Raw genomic sequence first — 18,468 nt, forward strand, 5'->3', positions numbered from 1 at the left:
AAAAGGAATGTTCCCATGTAACACCATTGAACACTTCAACTCCTTCTCCATTGATCCGGTAAAGTTTGAATAAAATATACAGAACCCAAATTATAGATCAAATCTGGATTAAATCACCAGGACTGCTTATGAAAATTGAGCAGATTTTTTATCAGAAATTTGTATGATATGAACAATGAAATGCAATAATATAATGAAAAATAAATAAATCAGTTGTGTTAGTTACTGAAAATATACATAAGTCAACCTGTGTATTTATCTCTTCAATTATTAAGATATATTTTATTTACAGTGAATACAATTAAGTAAATGTATATATCTATTTAATAATTATTACAATACAATAATTATATTATAATGATCTGAAAATTTGTATAAAAGTGTATAATATATATTTCAAAATATCTGTACACCCTCCTAGCCCACTAGCTGTACAGGGGGTGAACCTTGAGTTAATAAACTGATAATAATAATAATAATAATAATAATTAGTGGTTAGCTCGGCTACGGTACTCTGTCGCTGCTGTGTCACAAGACGCAGACAACGCTCATCACGGTGTCCTCCACACGTGGCTGTCCCATGTCTGACATCTGGCGGTTGTGCGACCCTTGTTGAGCTAGTCATGGTAGACTCGTGACACCATAGAACAGAATAACTTAACTATTTTTAGCTGTTGTCGAGATAGTGGCACCTGCACGTCTTGCTTCCACAATCATTCCACTTTCGAAGTCGGAAAGATCTCGACGCCGACCCCACTCTTCCTCGCAGACATTCAAAAACTGTTCGCCACATATGTAAAAGTCTTACACTGACTGGACAAAAATCATGAGATACGTACCTAGTAACGGGTAGGCCCACCTTTCGCCCGGATAAGGGCAGTCACACGGCGAGACATTGACTCCACTAGTTCACGAAAGCGTTCCACAGGTATTTCCATTCACGTTTGCGGCACCGCTGTCCATAATTCCGTCATATTCCTGGATGGAGGATCCAAAGCTCGAACGGACCTTTCCACAGCATTCCAAAGATGGGTTCATATCCGTGAACGGTAAGGCCATTCCATGGTGGTAAAATCTGCGGAATGCTCTTCGAACCATGTTATAGTCACCACGGCTCTATTGGGAGGCGCATTGTCCTGCTGGAAGGATCCATTGCCCTGTGGGGCATTATGACCATGAAGGGATGCAGATGATCTGCAAGGATGGACACGTAACCTGGACCGTTCAGAGATGCGTCTAGACGTACCAGAGTTCCCAACGTGTGCCAGTTGAACACTCCCCAGACCATTACCATCTGCCTGAACAGTTCTTTGTTAACATGACGGGTACATGGCTTCGTGCGCTTTCCGCGAGATACGCACCCTCTCGTCCGCTCGAAATAGATGGTCCTGTGACTCATCGGAACAGGAGATCCGTCTCCAATCATCCGAGGTCCAGTGCCGGTGTTCTTTCGTCCAGTTGAGGCGTAGAGTTCTGTGCCGCGGTGTTAGCAATGGGACTCTGATGGGTCAGCTGCTCCCATAACCTATTGTGGCTAATTATCGCCTGATGGTCTTGGTGGAGACGTTTCTGGCACCTCCCTCGTTGAAGTCGGCAGTGATTTGGCGACCACGTTCATCCACCACCTTTCTCCGCAACACAGCGCTGTCCACGACGAGATATTATTCCGGAAATGGCGTATTTCCGATACACTTTTGATACTGTCGAACGGGGATAGTGCAGTTTCTGTACCACCTCTGCGATAGAGTGACCCATGCGTCGGGCACCCACTATCATCCCTCTTTCAAAGTCGGTTAACTCACGACGTTTATCCATACTGACATCGAGTTACCGTCTACATGAATGCAGTGATGTAGTATACCTCTATACCTGCCAAGTGGTGGCTTCGTCCACTAGCGAGAGGGGTGACAGCGTCACGTTGCCCAGGAACCAGGTATCCCATGAATTCTGTCCTTTCAGTATATATCAGCAGCCATTCCCGACTTTAAACCTTCACGAGCGTCACAGACCAGTCTATTCCTACACAAGGGTGTATTGCTAATGCAAATCCAACGCAATGTAAGTTATAAGTTTGTTTTGGTTTTAATTTCATTTAATTAAAATTGTAATCACAGTTTAACATATCGCTACTTTTTCTACAGGATTGCAGAGATATATTTCAAGTAGTATTGAAATGAAATAGAATTCGTAAGCTTTACTGCTTCGATTTCAATCGTGGAGTAGATCTTTGTTTTCCTGTAAACCGAGTATTCAACCTTTAAGTTTTGGGCTCATGTACGGTTGTCTTTTCACTAGCTACTTAGTTATAACCCTCTTAGTCCTGGCGGAGTAGGATTTTAGTCTTAAGATTTTTCAATTTACAGCTGCTCCTCTCCACCCGTGATCAAAATCGAACACAATAAAGCCACAAATTTTATTTTATTGATGTTTTTCGTAAGTACTTTGTACAAAATGTGCAAAACATGGTGCAGTTCCAAAATTCATCATGTTTTGTGCATGGTGCTTTGTATATTGATAAAGTTTTTAGTTTGACCTAAATGATTATTTCTCGTCCACTACCTACAAAAGATATTATCATCTATTTTTCTGATACCAAAAATATATTAAAATTATAATACCTACACAATTTCTTGTATTAATGCTGAAAAATATGGCTACCAACTCGGTCAATTGGAAACAGTCCGCATAACTTCGTTCAATGGGCGATGTTTAGGATCTCATCATCGCATTCACGGCAACATTGAGAACTGTGAAATGCATTCTGGTTCTGTCTAAGCCACCAATGGAGTAATTTGACACTACAATGAATATGATACAGCATTCGATAGCTTCCGGTTTCTCAAGATTTTTGGAACAAGACGCAAGTTGTGAGCTTGTCAGTTAGAAATATCACCTCGTCGTCGGATGAGATGAGATTAAGTGCTTTCAACATAGCGTATCATTAATTTATTCATTGACTTTATATGCAGTTCGCGGAGGTATACTTGTAATTGAAATAATATCAGATTGATTTTCTGCTTTAAAATATACGGGTGTTAATTTGGTATTCTAAAATTTATATCTTGTCCTATTTTATCAGTATCAAATAGAAAATTATGTCATTTCTAGCATACCTAATAAATTTCGTAGAGTAAAGCTTGGTGTGAAAATTAATTGTAGTAAAAATCCTTCTTCTACGTGTGAGATTAATCATATAGTTTGTTAAGCATATAGTCGAAATCACTATACATTGAAGGGTGACGTTTCAGGCAACTTACCGCTGCCTGTCATCAGACCATACATTGACTGTAAGTGGGAGAAAATATATATTTTGGAAACATTAGTAATTAATTATTAATTGCAAATTTTAGGGATTTTTAAGCTAAGGATTTTTATAGTTAAGATTACGTTAGGGTTATACAGGGTTGTACTATAGATGTAGGATATGCATACGGAAACACATACGTAAAAATTGAATTCTTACCTACTGTCAGAATCCTGCTTGCCGATGCTACCAGAATCTGTTGTGCATACTCAGAATCTGTTGTGCAGTTACATTATAGGATTAAATCTATCGACCAACAGTAGGGTGCCAAGTTTTTCTATCCTGGATCCAGTGGTTATTGTTTGCGGTGCGCTATCTTCATGTTCGGATCATCTACAGGCTGGTACTGTAGATAATCCGATCTGTACTTCAGGATTTTTGGAGTATTTTCTTTTTTGTTTTTTTCGTTTTTCCATATCTTCCTCTATTTTCTTGTTGAATAGGTGGAAATATTGAGGTTTGAATCCGATTCCCTGTTGGCTCTTAATTGATAAGGCTCCGAACATTTTTATGAAGAATGTTTCTTTAAATTTTCTTCTCCTAACATTTCCGAAAACATTCCATTCTGTAAGTTTTATATTAAATTTTACAATGTGTTTACTTTTGTGAATCAACCTATTTTATGGTAGTTAGCTTTCCAAAATAAAAAATAAAAAACTGAGTTTATGAGATCTAATAGAGGGAAAGGAAAAACTTATTTTAACGATTTGTATGTTAAAAAAAATCCAACAAGTCAAGAACAGAAAAGATTACCTTTACCATGAAAGACTGGTTCTGCAAATGACAGTACAGTACTTGGAAACTAAGTACCTGCAAGGACCTGACTGAAATGTTTAAAGCTTTGAATGTTTGCAGTAAACTAATGCTGATAGTGCCCTTACTCTTTCTTCGACAACATATAATAAGGGATAAACTTAAACTGAACAAGGATAGTTGCAGGATGGGTGTGTATGAAAATTTGCTTTCACCCAAACAGTAAACCGATTTTTGGAACAAGCTTCCATCTGATGTTGTGGACGTGAGTAGTTTGAAGTTTGAATAAGTTTAATTAAGGAAGAATTATAAAAAATATTAGAAGAGATGGATAGCTTTTTTTTTTTTTTTTTTTTTTTTTTTTTTGGTTTATGCTGTATAAGCGAAAGTTGTTTTTAAATTAGACTAAAATCATGCTTCAGACTAGAGCAGCAAATCAAAGTGCTCAAAAAACTGCTTGGTACAGAAAACTTCCAAGGGCAATCAGTTCTTCTCCGAATCAGAATTATGTGCGTTACCTGTGCCCTCTTTGCCAAACTAGCTTTAGACCGACATGTTACAGTCAACAAGTGTGTGTGTGTGTGTGTGTGTGTGTGTTGCAAAAGGAACGAGAAGATTAACTGCAATTTAGGTATTCTGATAAGATTAAATGAGGGCTTGAAGGATACGGTCGATCCCCTCGAATGATGATTTAAAGAGAGGTAGGGCCGCCTCAAGTGGGTAGGCGAGTAGGCATCGCCTACAGGCGACAAATCAGGAGGACGCAACATTTTTTTTTGACATTGCTTTCTGATTAGTTAACCTTTAGCAGCATTCAACATTCAGGGCGGTAAATTTTATTCCGCCTACTAGCGGCACATAGGGTCGCAGCGCTACCGAACGAAGACAGAGGACCCATCAAGTACACAGGCTGTGATGGCTAAGAATGTATTAAGCTCAGGCTCCAGAATCAGACAACACAACTACATCTTCTGCAGCAAATATCTTTGGTTCCATAGGAAGTTACTACAGTTGGTAACTTGATTGTAAGAGAAATGGGAAATATATATTGTATACAAAAATGACAGGTGGAATAGGAGCAGGGTATGTCTGCCAGGGACTAAAGTTGATGATATTGTACAGCAGCTATCGTCTTTTATGAGCACATAAGATGATATTCTTGTACACATTTGTACTAACGATATTAAAAGTAGGGGTTCTGAGGATTCAATTAACGAGTACAGAGCAACGTTGAGAAAAAGAAGTTGCGAGTTAGGAATGAAATTGAAAGTGACTGCAATTTTGTCCAGATCCAAAGGGAGCATGAGAATAGGAGGGTCTTTCACAATGAAAGTCTAGTCAATCAATTTGGCCATGGGGAGAGACTACGCAAGGCTTGTGTAGAAGAATTTTTCGTAATGTGGTCGGTGTTCATTAACAGGAGAAACTGTTTTTAAAGGAATGGATGCACTTAAATAGGACAGGTGCAAGTATATTTGCTGTTGCTGTCGAGACAGTGTCAGGTGGAGGGAAAACTGCTGGCCTGGGGATATACACACTAATAGATTAACCCTAACCAAAGGCAGAGGTGGGAGCTATTTATCACTAGTTCTTTTGGAACAGCAGCCTGGACAGCAAGGTTTTGGGATTTCAAGACCTGCTTGGAACCTTGATGGAACAAGCAAATACATGGACTGTGTTAGAGATACTAAAATTAAAAACATTTTTATATATACTGGCATGTACACTATTGCTAGGAGCATAGTAAATAAATTTGATGATTTTGAAGTACTGATCGAGTCACCAAATGCAGTTATTGTGGAAATATCAGAGACATGATGTCACTCCGATATAAAAGGCTTCAGAATTTGCATAAAGGGAGTACAATATGCACAAAAAGGGGAAACAGGGCAGGCGGCAGGAAGTACTATACTCTTAGTTAAGAAGTGCACAAAATCTAAGGCAGTGCATCCAGTGCGCACGAGTGGCCGGCATAACGTTGAATCACTTTTGTGTGACACTGGAAAACAAAAATGGCAGTAAGAGTGTATTATAAGAATAATGACTGTAAAGATTATAAAAAACACAGACATAAAGGGCCTGCCAGTAAATCAAGAATGTCTTATAATAGGGGACGTTTAACTTTCCAGATATTGAATGGATTTTGTGGATTGTACTCACACAGTAGAAAAACTTTTGTGGGTTTATTGGATGATTGTTTCCTACATCAGCGTGTTACAGAGGCAATGAGAGAAAGCAATACTCCTAATCTGATTATGCCCTTCGTGCATTAAAAATTTGCAGATAAACTACCCACTAGGTGGTCCAGCAAAGCAGGAAAATCTAGCAGAGAACAAACGCAATTTACAGACACAATACACATGAGTAGATGAAGTAACTTTCCGGGTGACTCTAATAAATAGTTTACTGTAATTCATATTATAATTTCAGTTACATAAAGAAAAAAACAATGTCATGCCGCATTTACATGTAAGGAAAGAACAAGACATCGGTTGTTTACGCTGCAGTTTGCAATTCCCCTTCTCTAGCTCACTTGTGTCAGTTTTGGCTAAGCCACTGGTTGGCAAACATTAAAGATCTCAGCAAGCAAGAAAGTGGACACGTTGGAATTATAAACAAAAATCAAATTGATAGAAGACGCAGCAAGAGGAATGTCTCAAAAAAAAAAAAAAAACTGGCTGAAAAATACCACTACTGCAAGACTCACATCCGGGCCACTTTGAAAAATAAGGAGGCGATAAAGAAGAAATGGGTGGAAAATGCCAGCAACAAATTTCTTGCACGAGCACCACTGTGGACCAATATTAAAATAGAAAACAAAGAGTTTTGCTAAGTACTAAACATTAATCATTTTATAGCTAGTAACCAGTAGCTTGAAAATATTTGAATACAATATGGGAAACAATATTGTGTTCAAATCTGTTTGTGGTGAAGGTACGTCAAATAATCCAGACCAATTCAAGACTGGATTTCAAGATTAACAGGCTTGACTGAGAACTGTGAATCAAACGACATTTTCAATGTAGATTAAACGTTTTAAATGGTCTGAATGCTATGGTTTAAAAAAAGAGCAAAATAGAGACTCACAGTTTTGTTGTGCACAAACGCAGTAGGCACAAAAGAAAGACAATTAATTATAAACAATGCACTGAGGCCTCGCTGCTTTAAAAGAAAAAAAAATAATAATAAATAAATAACCATCTCCAAACTTGGAATTGAATGGCATGCAAAAAAAAAAAAAATGCTTGGGGTGAGTAGCAAAATTTTCCCTCAGTGGCTAGAAAAGTAATGAGATTAAGAAAAGGGAAAATAGGAAAGTGTTACTTTTCTTAGATAATGCACCACCATGCCATCCAAAAAATGTCGTACTGTCAAATGTTCAGTTGGTATTTATACCTCCTAACACTTCACACGAACAAGGTGTCATTCAAACAAAACATTTAAGCTACGTTATAGGAATCAGATTTTGACAACATTAGTGGATAAAATTGGCTCTGTGGAAAATTTAGAACTACTGATAAATCAAATTAATCTTTCTAGTATTGTTGGATAAATCAAAAAGGCATGGCAAGCAGTTTCGAAAGAAACCATCAAAAATGTTTTGAAAATTGTGGAATTAATATGGGAAATACGTAAAATGACATACAAGAGGATCTGTTGTTGGGTTATAAGAGCATCAGCGACTAAGGCCATATTGCTCCTTGTACATTGTTTCTAAACAGCATTGTTCTGTGGTCAATTTTCTGTTTGCTGGACGAAAAACCAGAGTTTCCGGGAGAAGAAAACCATGCTACCTTCGCTTGAGAATGATTAACTCAGCAACGTTGTGAAAAAGATATATGAAAATTCCCAATGTCATAAATGGGGTTCGAACTCAAGAATTTTTCACCAAGTGTGGGAAGGACGGCGATTCTACCAACAGCGCTACCCACGAAGGCGACATAGAAAAACCAAACCAAACTATTATATTAGGGTCACCCGCTAATTTAATTCATATACCCATGTTAATCGTGTCTGTAAATGCATGTGTTCTCCGGTCGATTTGCATGTTTTTCTGGACGAAAAACCCCAGTTTCTGGGAAAAAAAAAAAAAAAAAAAAAACCTTGCTATCTGCGTCTGAGACCGACTAACTCTGCCAACGAGTGAAAAAAGTTCCTCTCGTCATTGACGGGATTCGAACCTGGGCCTTTTCCACCCGGTGTGGGGAAAATGGTGACGATACCACTCTACTACCGCGCGGACGAAGGCGACATACAAGAGATATCATACCTTGAAAAGGAATAAAATAATACAGCAATACCACCTCCCTCCCTGCCAACGAGTGAAAAAAGCCCATAAAAGTTCCTCTCGTCATTGAAGTTATTCGAACTCGGGCCTTTTCCACCCGGTGTCGGAAAACGGTGACGATACCATTGTACTACCGCGTGGACGAAGGCGACATACAAGAGATATCAGACATTGAAAAGGAATAAAATAATAAAGCAATACCTCCTCCCTCCCTATTTATAACACTGTGGTAAATAATCACGCCAAAACTAAAAACTGGCTTGAAGCAATTAATACCATACTAGACAGGATCTTTCCTCCGAACAACCCTACCTTAGATGATAATCTTCATGCTCGAATTAGATTGGAAATTTTTATGTACAGTCCCGAAGAGGCTACCTCTCCGTTCTCACTGAAAGAATCGCAAACAACCATTAAAAGGTCATTGTTTCTAAACGTCCTGGCAGAGGCCTCATTGAAAATATTTTCATCATCAGAGTTGTAAAAACATTTCCTAACAGCATTCTATCAATGTTTAACAAATGTCTCTCGGAGGGAATTTTCCTTGTACCTTAGCTTTTCTGCGTATAATCCACAGACCTGAAAGGCGCATTATTGTTTTTTTTTTTTTTTTTTGCGCCACAAAAATCAAATCAAACAGACCTGAAACAGACCGTTCTCTAACCCAAAAGCGTGCAGACCAATTGCATTACTTGTCAACATGGGAAAATTGCTTGAACGATTAATAGCTCCCAGAATCTAGAAACTCTTCTACGACAAACAACTATTATCAAACAAACAATACGGATTTTCTCCGGGACGGTCGGGTGGAGACGCCGTAGTGGACTTAATACAACATATCAACTCCTCAACAGCCAAATACGAGCTGGTCATTTTTATTGAATTCGAAGGCGCGTTTGATTATTCCCTTTGGTGGGAGAACCCCCTCGAATGACTAAAAACAGTAAACTGTAGCTCCCAACTCTTCTCTTTAGTTCTAAACTATTTCCAGGACAGACAAGTTCTAATAAAATCTAAACATCAATCTATTACTAGAGCTGTTTACAGATGGTGCCCCCAGGGTTCCATTCTGGGACCTCTGATATGTTGGTATTAAACGACAGGCTAATGAGAAATTTTTCAAACACACATATTGCATATGCAGACAATGCATACGCAATGATTATTGTTATCAACGGAAGTCAAGAGAAATATTTGAATCGAACGCCAAATCTGTTCTACAGGATTTTACAAATTGGGGCAAACTGAACAAGTGAAATATTAATCCACTGAAATCTAAAATGCTTTTTCTGAAAAGTAAATTTCATCACAACAGACCCCCACACATAAAAATTAATAATCTTCAACTGCCTTTAATAACAGAAAAGAAATATTTGGGATTAATATTGGATGGAAAATTAAATTTTGATGTCCATCTTTCTCATCTGGCGACTAAAGTTAAAAATTTCTTCAAAGCTCTCATACGTATTACTTGACAGGACTGGGACCTTTCGAGAAAAATCTAAGTCATTATCACTCAGCAGCATTCATCCATATTGTAACCTTCAGCGCCGAAGTCTGGTTTAACAGGTTACAGAATAAAAAATTTCAAAATAAATTAATTTCTACACGTTCTACTTGCCTTGGTGGGTGCTGGCCGTACAGTCTCAACAGCTTCTCTTCAAGTTCTTGAAGGATTTATTCCACTAGAATTTCACGTAGCTTAAAGAGAGTTGTGTTATAGACTGAAAAAATTGAATTCCAACCTACTTTTTTGATATTACAATCAACTTCAATAATCGTAACATCAAAGGTGAGAAGAAAAACATTTGGAACGAACTTGTTAACATACGGCAAACACGATGGGACATATCGCTGATCGGGCAGGTTACTAGAAAGTTTTTCCCACTTACCTAATGGATGAAGGAAAATGGTTCTCTATATCCACTCAAGCGTCGTATCTTATCACTGGACACGGATCACTAAACGATAAATTGTACACATTCGGACTTTATCATATTAACCTCTGTTCTTTCGGACAACGTGAAGACCGGCAGCATTTTTTATATGACTATGACATTTTTGAGGATTTGAGAATTTCCTTAAAAAATTATTTTAGAGATTTTCGCCCTGGACTGGAACATCACCTTGTGGAAAACAAAGAAATTTACTTCACCTTCCGGAACTTTGCTTCTCTTGTTTCTGAAAGACGCCGATCTATTGGACAAACACCAATTGCTCCCATCTGATTTTTTTCCCTGGGCTCTGTTTGTGTTATGTTGAGTGTAAATATATACTGATGGTTACATCAGTGCATGTACGAGATCTCCGCCTCCTTGGGTTTGGCGTTCTGTCTTGGGGGATGGATTATCTGTCTTTTTCTGAGGACGAACAGGGCTGGTTGTTGAGGGCTCCCTCTGCGTGGACGGGATGGGTTGCTGTGAAGGCTTTTTTGGTTTTGCCTCTTCTAAATTATAAATTTACAGTGTCTTGTATGAAAGCTACAGATTTAAACGAAGGAGTTGAACAAACGTTCCTGGTGCCGCCAAACCTATGACCTATATACATACATATCTAGCGACCATGAGGTCGCTAGACCGACTAATGTCCCCACCTTTTCAGAGGCCACAAGAACAATTATGTTTCCACAACATGTCAGGTAATGCTTTGATTACCTGCCTCATGTTGTGGAAACATGTGGCAGGTAATTTTAAAGCAACCTACGTTTGATTTTATTTTCTTTCTTCTTTTTACCGTTTTCTTTCCTTTATCATATTCTTTATTACTTGTTTAGTTAAAGGTTATTATTTTTATGTTATATGGTTTAATTGGGATTTTATTATTTTTATGTTATATGGTTTAATTGGGATTAAATCTCGGAATCCTGTTCAAGCAAAGCGCCACATTTCCCTAATCACTAAGAATTAGATGATTTAGTGAGGGACTTGGTCAACCAGATGTAAAGCATGGTTCCTGACCCTTGAAAGAGTGGAATCTCTTGGATCCCAGCTGCAATTTTTCACTTACAAAAAAAAGATATATGCCACTTGTGCACGTTTCTACACTGTTGTAGAATCCCTGTGCTGTAAATGATTCCAACAACCATAGATTCCTGTTCATATTAAAGAAAACAAGGAAATGTAAAACATATTTTAAAAAAGATCAAGTATGACCAGTATAAATGTGTTTTAGGAGCTGCAAAATGCTTGGGTTCCTTTGGCGTTTGAAAGGTGATTTCGTTAAAGTTTCTTGCTTTCTTTGCCTCTGGAACAGCAGACCACTACAGGACAAGAGAATCTGCCAGAATTGAGTTTCAGCCCGGCACACACTCAATGTAGTAAGCAAACCATTGGTTCCAAGAAATAAATCCTTGCTTCCTCAACTCCATATAAAACTGGGACTAATCAAACAATTTGATAAAGCACTGGATCCTCAAGGTGATACCCCCAAGTATACATCTATGTTTCAAATTTGTCTGATGTAAAATGTGGCATATTTATTGGTTCACAAGTAAAGAAATACATAAAAACTAGAAGGTAAAATAACTGATGCTGAGAAAAATGTGTGGCAGCCATTTCGCTTTGTGATTTGCTTTCCTTTTAGCATTACGACCGAAAAGTATGCATTCTACAAGATGATTGAAAATTAAGGAAAACGAGATGCAAAATGTCAATTAAGCACCATTACTTTGTCTTCTTACCTAGATTTTTAAGGCCAAACATAGAGAGAGAGATCTTGAGGAAGAGCATCGGGAGAGAGTCCAACAGTTATATACATTCAATGGAGAAGACGTACTAACGAAAGTGGGATGAAACTATGATACCATTGTATCTAGTTCTTGTTTCTGGATCAGACAAAATTTTTGAAATTCACATTTTGACGTTAAAAATGTTTTTACTGGCGTTATTCCAAAAATTTTGTAACGAAAAGCCTCATATGAAAAGCTTTACGGAAGTGACATCATCGTCAGCTTCCTCCAGAAGCGAAATATTATAACTTGTATTGTTGCAATCATACTTGTGTGATGGCATCAATAATTTATCTTCTACTGGGCCAAATTTAATGAAATTTTGCACGGAGCTTCATCTTAGCTATATACTAGAGGAAAAACTTTCAAACCTCTGAAAATTTCAGTAGTTTTTCCAGGATAGTGGAAAATATGAACATGTGATCAAGGAAATTTTCTCACGTAATAAACGCAGTATATCGTTGGAAAGCTAAGTAATTTAGAAACAGAAACATTCAGGTTTTAAGATACAAAAAAACTTTCGGAAACTGGAAAATGCGTTAATTCGAAAACGCATCTGGTTTCAAGTGACCTGGTCTTTTCAGATTGAATGTAATTTCTTTTTCTTTACAGTTAAACTCTGAGGCTGGAAAAGAGTTCTACACATTTATGAAAACATTCTTCAACTTGGACGTGTCATCAGATCTTTCGACAAATACTGGAAGTAATGGAACAATTATAGATGGTGTATTTAGTCGTGAACTCTTCAATGTAAAACTTATATATCCTACTTTAGTGATCACAGACCAATAATTTCAGTAACCGATATGTAATTATTATTCATAAAATAAAAACATTGTTGAAAATATTATCGATGAACTTTATTAATATCTGAAAATTAAAACGTTTTTAACGTCTGCCGATGACTCTTAAATGGAAAACACATTAAATATGCTAGCGGAAGGTCACATTATGTACCTAATACAGAATTTTTAAGGATTTTTTTTTATTAACCGAGGAGGGTTTCTACTTTAATTTGTGATTTTTCTAGCCTGTTTTTTTAATTGTAGCAATGATTATATTTTATAATCAGTCTGATATAGTGTTGTATGTTTACCAATCTTTCATATCTAGACAAACAATTGGTACTGTGCAAAAATTAAGGTCATATTCGAAATAAGCACGCCCAATTTAATAATCACAAAAAAATGCAGTTTTAGGATCCAAAAATATCAAAAATAGAACAGTTCAGAAACCGATAGTGGGAAGTCATCATAATGTCATGAAAGGAGTTGTATTCAAGAAACTTCGGTAATAAAAATTTCAGACCTTTAATTACAAGGAATGGATTTACTATTTCTTGAGCTTTATTAAATTGAGTTATCACTATAAGCAACAGAGCTCGACGAAATTAACAAAACAAAATGTTTTTCCGTGAAATATTTTATTGTGAACGTTGTCGCCGAAGGCGAATATTTGATATAATAGGCATCCTGCATGCAAATTTCGAGTATCCAATAGAAATCGATGTACCACTTTACAGAGCCGCACATTATGCAAATTATTCATGCCTATATGAACACGGGCTGCGACCGCATTCATTCTCGTTTTTTGACTTCCTCAGTGGGATAGCCACACCTTCAGTACTCACGATGACAAGTCATCATCGTTAAGATAATTTTTGAGATGGTGGCTGTTGGACGACTTGAAGTCGGGCAGTCACAGGCAGAGGAAGCACATTGGCTTAATGCGTCACGCAGTGCCGTCTCAGCACTGTGGAAGCAGTTTCAGGAGACAGGAAGCCATTCCAATAAGAGATAGCTAAGGTCGCCCGAGGACTACGTCAACCAGAACAGACCGCCATCTGGCTCTAACAGCAAGCAGCAACCCTACGATGTCCTGTCATCAACTGTCCCTTGAGGTTGCTGCTGCCTCTGGTGAAACACTTCCAAACGGATTGTGATTTAAAGAAGGCTCAATTCAAGTGGACTCTACGACACTTGATTGAGGCCGCGTGTTTGTATTCCATTAATCCAAAATCACTTCAGAGCTCGTCGAAACTGGTGCCATGAACATGTGACTTGGAATCCTGACAAATCGGGTTCTGTTCTCTGATGAGGCACAAACAGATTGCAGATGTTATTTCATCTCGAAATAATGAGGAATGCAGTACCATCCCTCCAACGTCAGAGAAAGGTACACTTACACTTACGGTGGAGGCAGTGTTCTTCTGTGGGGCGGATTAATGATCAATGGCCGCACCCCCTCTTCATGTTTTTGATAGGGTACCGTAACTGCGCAAGGAACAGAGAACAGATTCTCAAATCCTATTTGCGCTTTTTAGGGGTGCAGTTGGCCAAGTTTTCTTTTCATACATGACAACGCCACTGCATATAGAGCTCAAGTGGTGGAGGAATATCTTGAAACTGAAGATATCCAATGACTGCCGTGGCTAGCACGATCGCCAGACTTAAATTCGATCGAACGTATCGAACATGTGTGGGATGCCCTTGGGCGTCGCATTGCACGCCCACAGCCAACTCCTCGGCCATTTGGTGAGCTAAGGTCTGCGCTGGTGAAAGAATGGGATTTGTTGCCACAGAATCTTATAGAAACTCTTATATCGAACATGGTTTACCGCTGTCAGGCCTATTTAGCGCCGTTCGAAGTGATCATAGTCGGTACTGATATCATGTCACCATATTTTCGAGTATCTTATATCGACTTCTGTACTGTGACTTTTTTTGGCTATTCTTATACAACCTCTATAAATGTCCCTTATACCTATCCGAAGTTTCTCGCTATCTCCTGATTTCATCATTATTCTCTGGTACACCAAATGTTGTCTCGCTTCATCATAAGCTGCACAAGTTACACCACGTTTTATGTTAATTTTGTGGAGCAATTTGATACTAATGCATTATGTGAAATATTTAAAGGATTTATCTTGTAGGCACAATATACATTCGTTCCAGTACAGAAGTATCGCAAAAGCAAAAGAAGCAAAACAAGATTCAAAGAAGTGATAACCAAGTTTCACTTAACAGTTTTACAGTGAGTTTGACTTATGTGGTTGGTGAGATTATGGAATCTGCGGTTAAAGACTAAATACAGGACCATCTCAACAAAAATGGAATCGTAAATTAGTCTCAGCATTATTTCAGGGTCAACAGACAGTGGGTGATCATAAACCGATGTTTTGAGATTGGACTGGATTCATAACTGGGATCCCTCAGGGATCAGTGCTCAAGTCTTTCTTGTTTATCATACTAAATGATACTGATGAGAGAATACAGAGGGAGCTATCAAATTTCGCTGATGACTTAAATGTTGGGAGGGTGCAATCAGAACCAGAATATAATGTTTCAAAAGGGTTTTGACCAACTGCATGCATGGGCTGAAAAACGGAAGCAAAAGTTTAGTGATACCAAATACAAATTACTACACTTATCTAACATAATACCAGGAGTAGTTTATAGATTACGGGGAAAGGAATTTAAAATATGTCCAGGATTAGACGGAATTTGGAGATTGCAATATAGAAAGACATAAAATATTCATGCGAACAGATGGCAAGACGGGTACATGGTATAAGGTATAAGGTATGTTAGTGTCTAACGGCTCCTGGGATTTCTCCCATCTCCGCGGGTGTACATTGTATCGGGGCCAGAGATTTGAAGTGTGTGGGGGTCATGTGCTGTGTATTGTGTTGTGCCCTTTGTTCCTCCGGTCTATTAGCCGCCGAGCCCCTAGTGGGACCCGACGTTACCACACCATGCCACGGGGAGGCTGACCGGGTGTACCACTGTAGCTAGAGTACTCTGGCTACAGTGGTACACCCGGTCAGCCTCCCCGTGGCATGGTGTGGTAACGTCGGGTCCCACTAGGGGCTCGGCGGCTAATAGACCGGAGGAACAAAGGGCACAACACAATACACAGCACATGACCCCCACACACTTCAAATCTCTGGCCCCGATACAATGTACACCCGCGGAGATGGGAGAAATCCCAGGAGCCGTTAGACACTAACATACCTTATACCTTATACCTTATACCATGTACCCGTCTTGCCATCTGTTCGCATGAATATTTTATGTCTTTCTATATTGCAATCTCCAAATTCCGTCTAATCCTGGACATATTTTAAATTCCTTTCCCCGTAATCTATAAACTACTCCTGGTATTATGTTAGATAAGTGTAGTAATTTGTATTTGGTATCACTAAACTTTTGCTTCCGTTTTTCAGCCCATGCATGCAGTTGGTCAAAACCCTTTTGAAACATTATATTCTGGTTCTGATTGCACCCTCCCAACATTTAAGTCATCAGCGAAATTTGATAGCTCCCTCTGTATTCTCTCATCAGTATCATTTAGTATGATAAACAAGAAAGACTTGAGCACTGATCCCTGAGGGATCCCAGTTATGAATCCAGTCCAATCTCAAAACATCGGTTTATGATCACCCACTGTCTGTTGACCCTGAAATAATGCTGAGACTAATTTACGATTCCATTTTTGTTGAGATGGTCCTGTATTTAGTCTTTAACCGCAGATTCCATAATCTCACCAACCACATAAGTCAAACTCACTGTAAAACTGTTAAGTGAAACTTGGTTATCACTTCTTTGAATCTTGTTTTGCTTCTTTTGCTTTTGCGATACTTCTGTACTGGAACGAATGTATATTGACGGGTACATGGTGTTATATTTAACGGTACTTTGCAGGACATTATCCAAGATGATGGTGCGACCATACTTGAAATATTGCATACCTGTCTGGAGACCGCATATAAAGTTATAAATTCTAAGTTAAGGCGAAGATTGGCGAAGAGCATTATCCCAAAGAGGAACAATGTTATTATAATTTTTTTTATAATATAGAATTATAGAATTTAATTATAGAACTATACTGAACTATAGAATTTATAGTTCTTAGTACCATGCACAATTTTTTTTTTAATCTAATGGAAGCAATATTTGTGCTGTGCTTATGCCAAGAAAGATTGGAAGATTTAAGGCAATCCTTATTAGAGATACGTCTAGAAATCTGAGGGTCATCGAAGGTGAGTATAGGAGCAGTGGATCTAGATTGTAATAGATATAATATAATAAACTCGGAATATAATAGATAATCGTGATAGGTATAATAGATAATAAAATATATTTTTCTGTTATTTAGGTAAAAATAACGCAGATAATTTGGGGTTTAGGGTATCAGGCTCTTGCACAGGAATACCTTAATTTATAACCATTGTTCCTTTGACCCATGATGGGTTTCGCTACTCGACGTCGGATGAGGAATCGTTAGATAAGAGGTGGATCGCACTGTGATAACTGACTACACTTATTACAGGGCCGACCGGGCTAGCCGGGTGGGTAAAGTGCCTACCTGGCAACTCAAAGGTCGCGGGTTCGAATACCGCCTAGGGCTTGGATCAGAGTACTGCAAAAACGTTTGGAGGTACATTATGGCTACAGAAGCCGATGCGCCAGCAACTAACAAAGAAAAAAAAAAACTTATTACAGGATTCTAGAATCCATAAGAAAAGTCCATGAGAATGTTTACCTTATTCACAGTTATTGGGCAGTCATATTGCGCAGATGACATCATAATGCATCTAATGATACCTGACACACACACATATACTGTACACTGGAATCACAGATAAAACAGGGTTTACAGAGCAGTTTTGCACAACCGGCCGAACCACAATTCCAACGTTGAACGGCTTCTCATTCTGAAATTTTGTACTTAAAGAACAGCACTTTATGTTATTGGCTCACGGTTACTACTCTGCCCTTTATTTCTTCTTAACAACCACAGTGCTGTTTTCTAACTGCATTATCTCGTAAATATCTCTATCACGTTATTACTGACTTGTCGTTGACTAGAACGCGATGTGCCCGTTAACCAAAAGTAGTATCGTTACTAACATTAATTCGATCGACACAAATAATCGATGAAGAACAATAGAGGAAAGAGGAAAACAGGAAACTGTGGAGATAATGAAACAACAGAGAGGAAGGCAGTCGTGTACTTACCTGCTTGTTTCTGCGGGTGAATCAACAGCTGGGAGTTTTCGGCTAAGGGGAGATAGTAATGTCCATATTGCGGAAATGCCTCCGTTCGCTTTTTGGGAGTATACTCTCTGTGGGTGTAGCTCCCAGCAACGCACCTCATTGTATTTGTATCAGTAACTGTGTCGCTAGAGCGGAATGGCTTATTTCCGTGTGTTAAACAGCCGGATGCCAAACGAGAAGTTACAAGAGCCTTCCCGGAGAAGGCTCTTGTACTGCCATGTCGGTATGCGTCGCTTCCTCGCCTAAATAATTATTCAACCTGTATGATGCTGTTTCCATTTACACACTAATGCACACGCTTTCATTTCAGTATTTTGACTTTTAAGAGGGAATTGTT

This window comes from Mastigoproctus giganteus, chromosome 7 (genome assembly GCF_048544385.1).
Source record: "Mastigoproctus giganteus isolate SK-2022 chromosome 7, ASM4854438v1, whole genome shotgun sequence".
NCBI lineage: Eukaryota > Metazoa > Arthropoda > Arachnida > Uropygi > Thelyphonidae > Mastigoproctus > Mastigoproctus giganteus.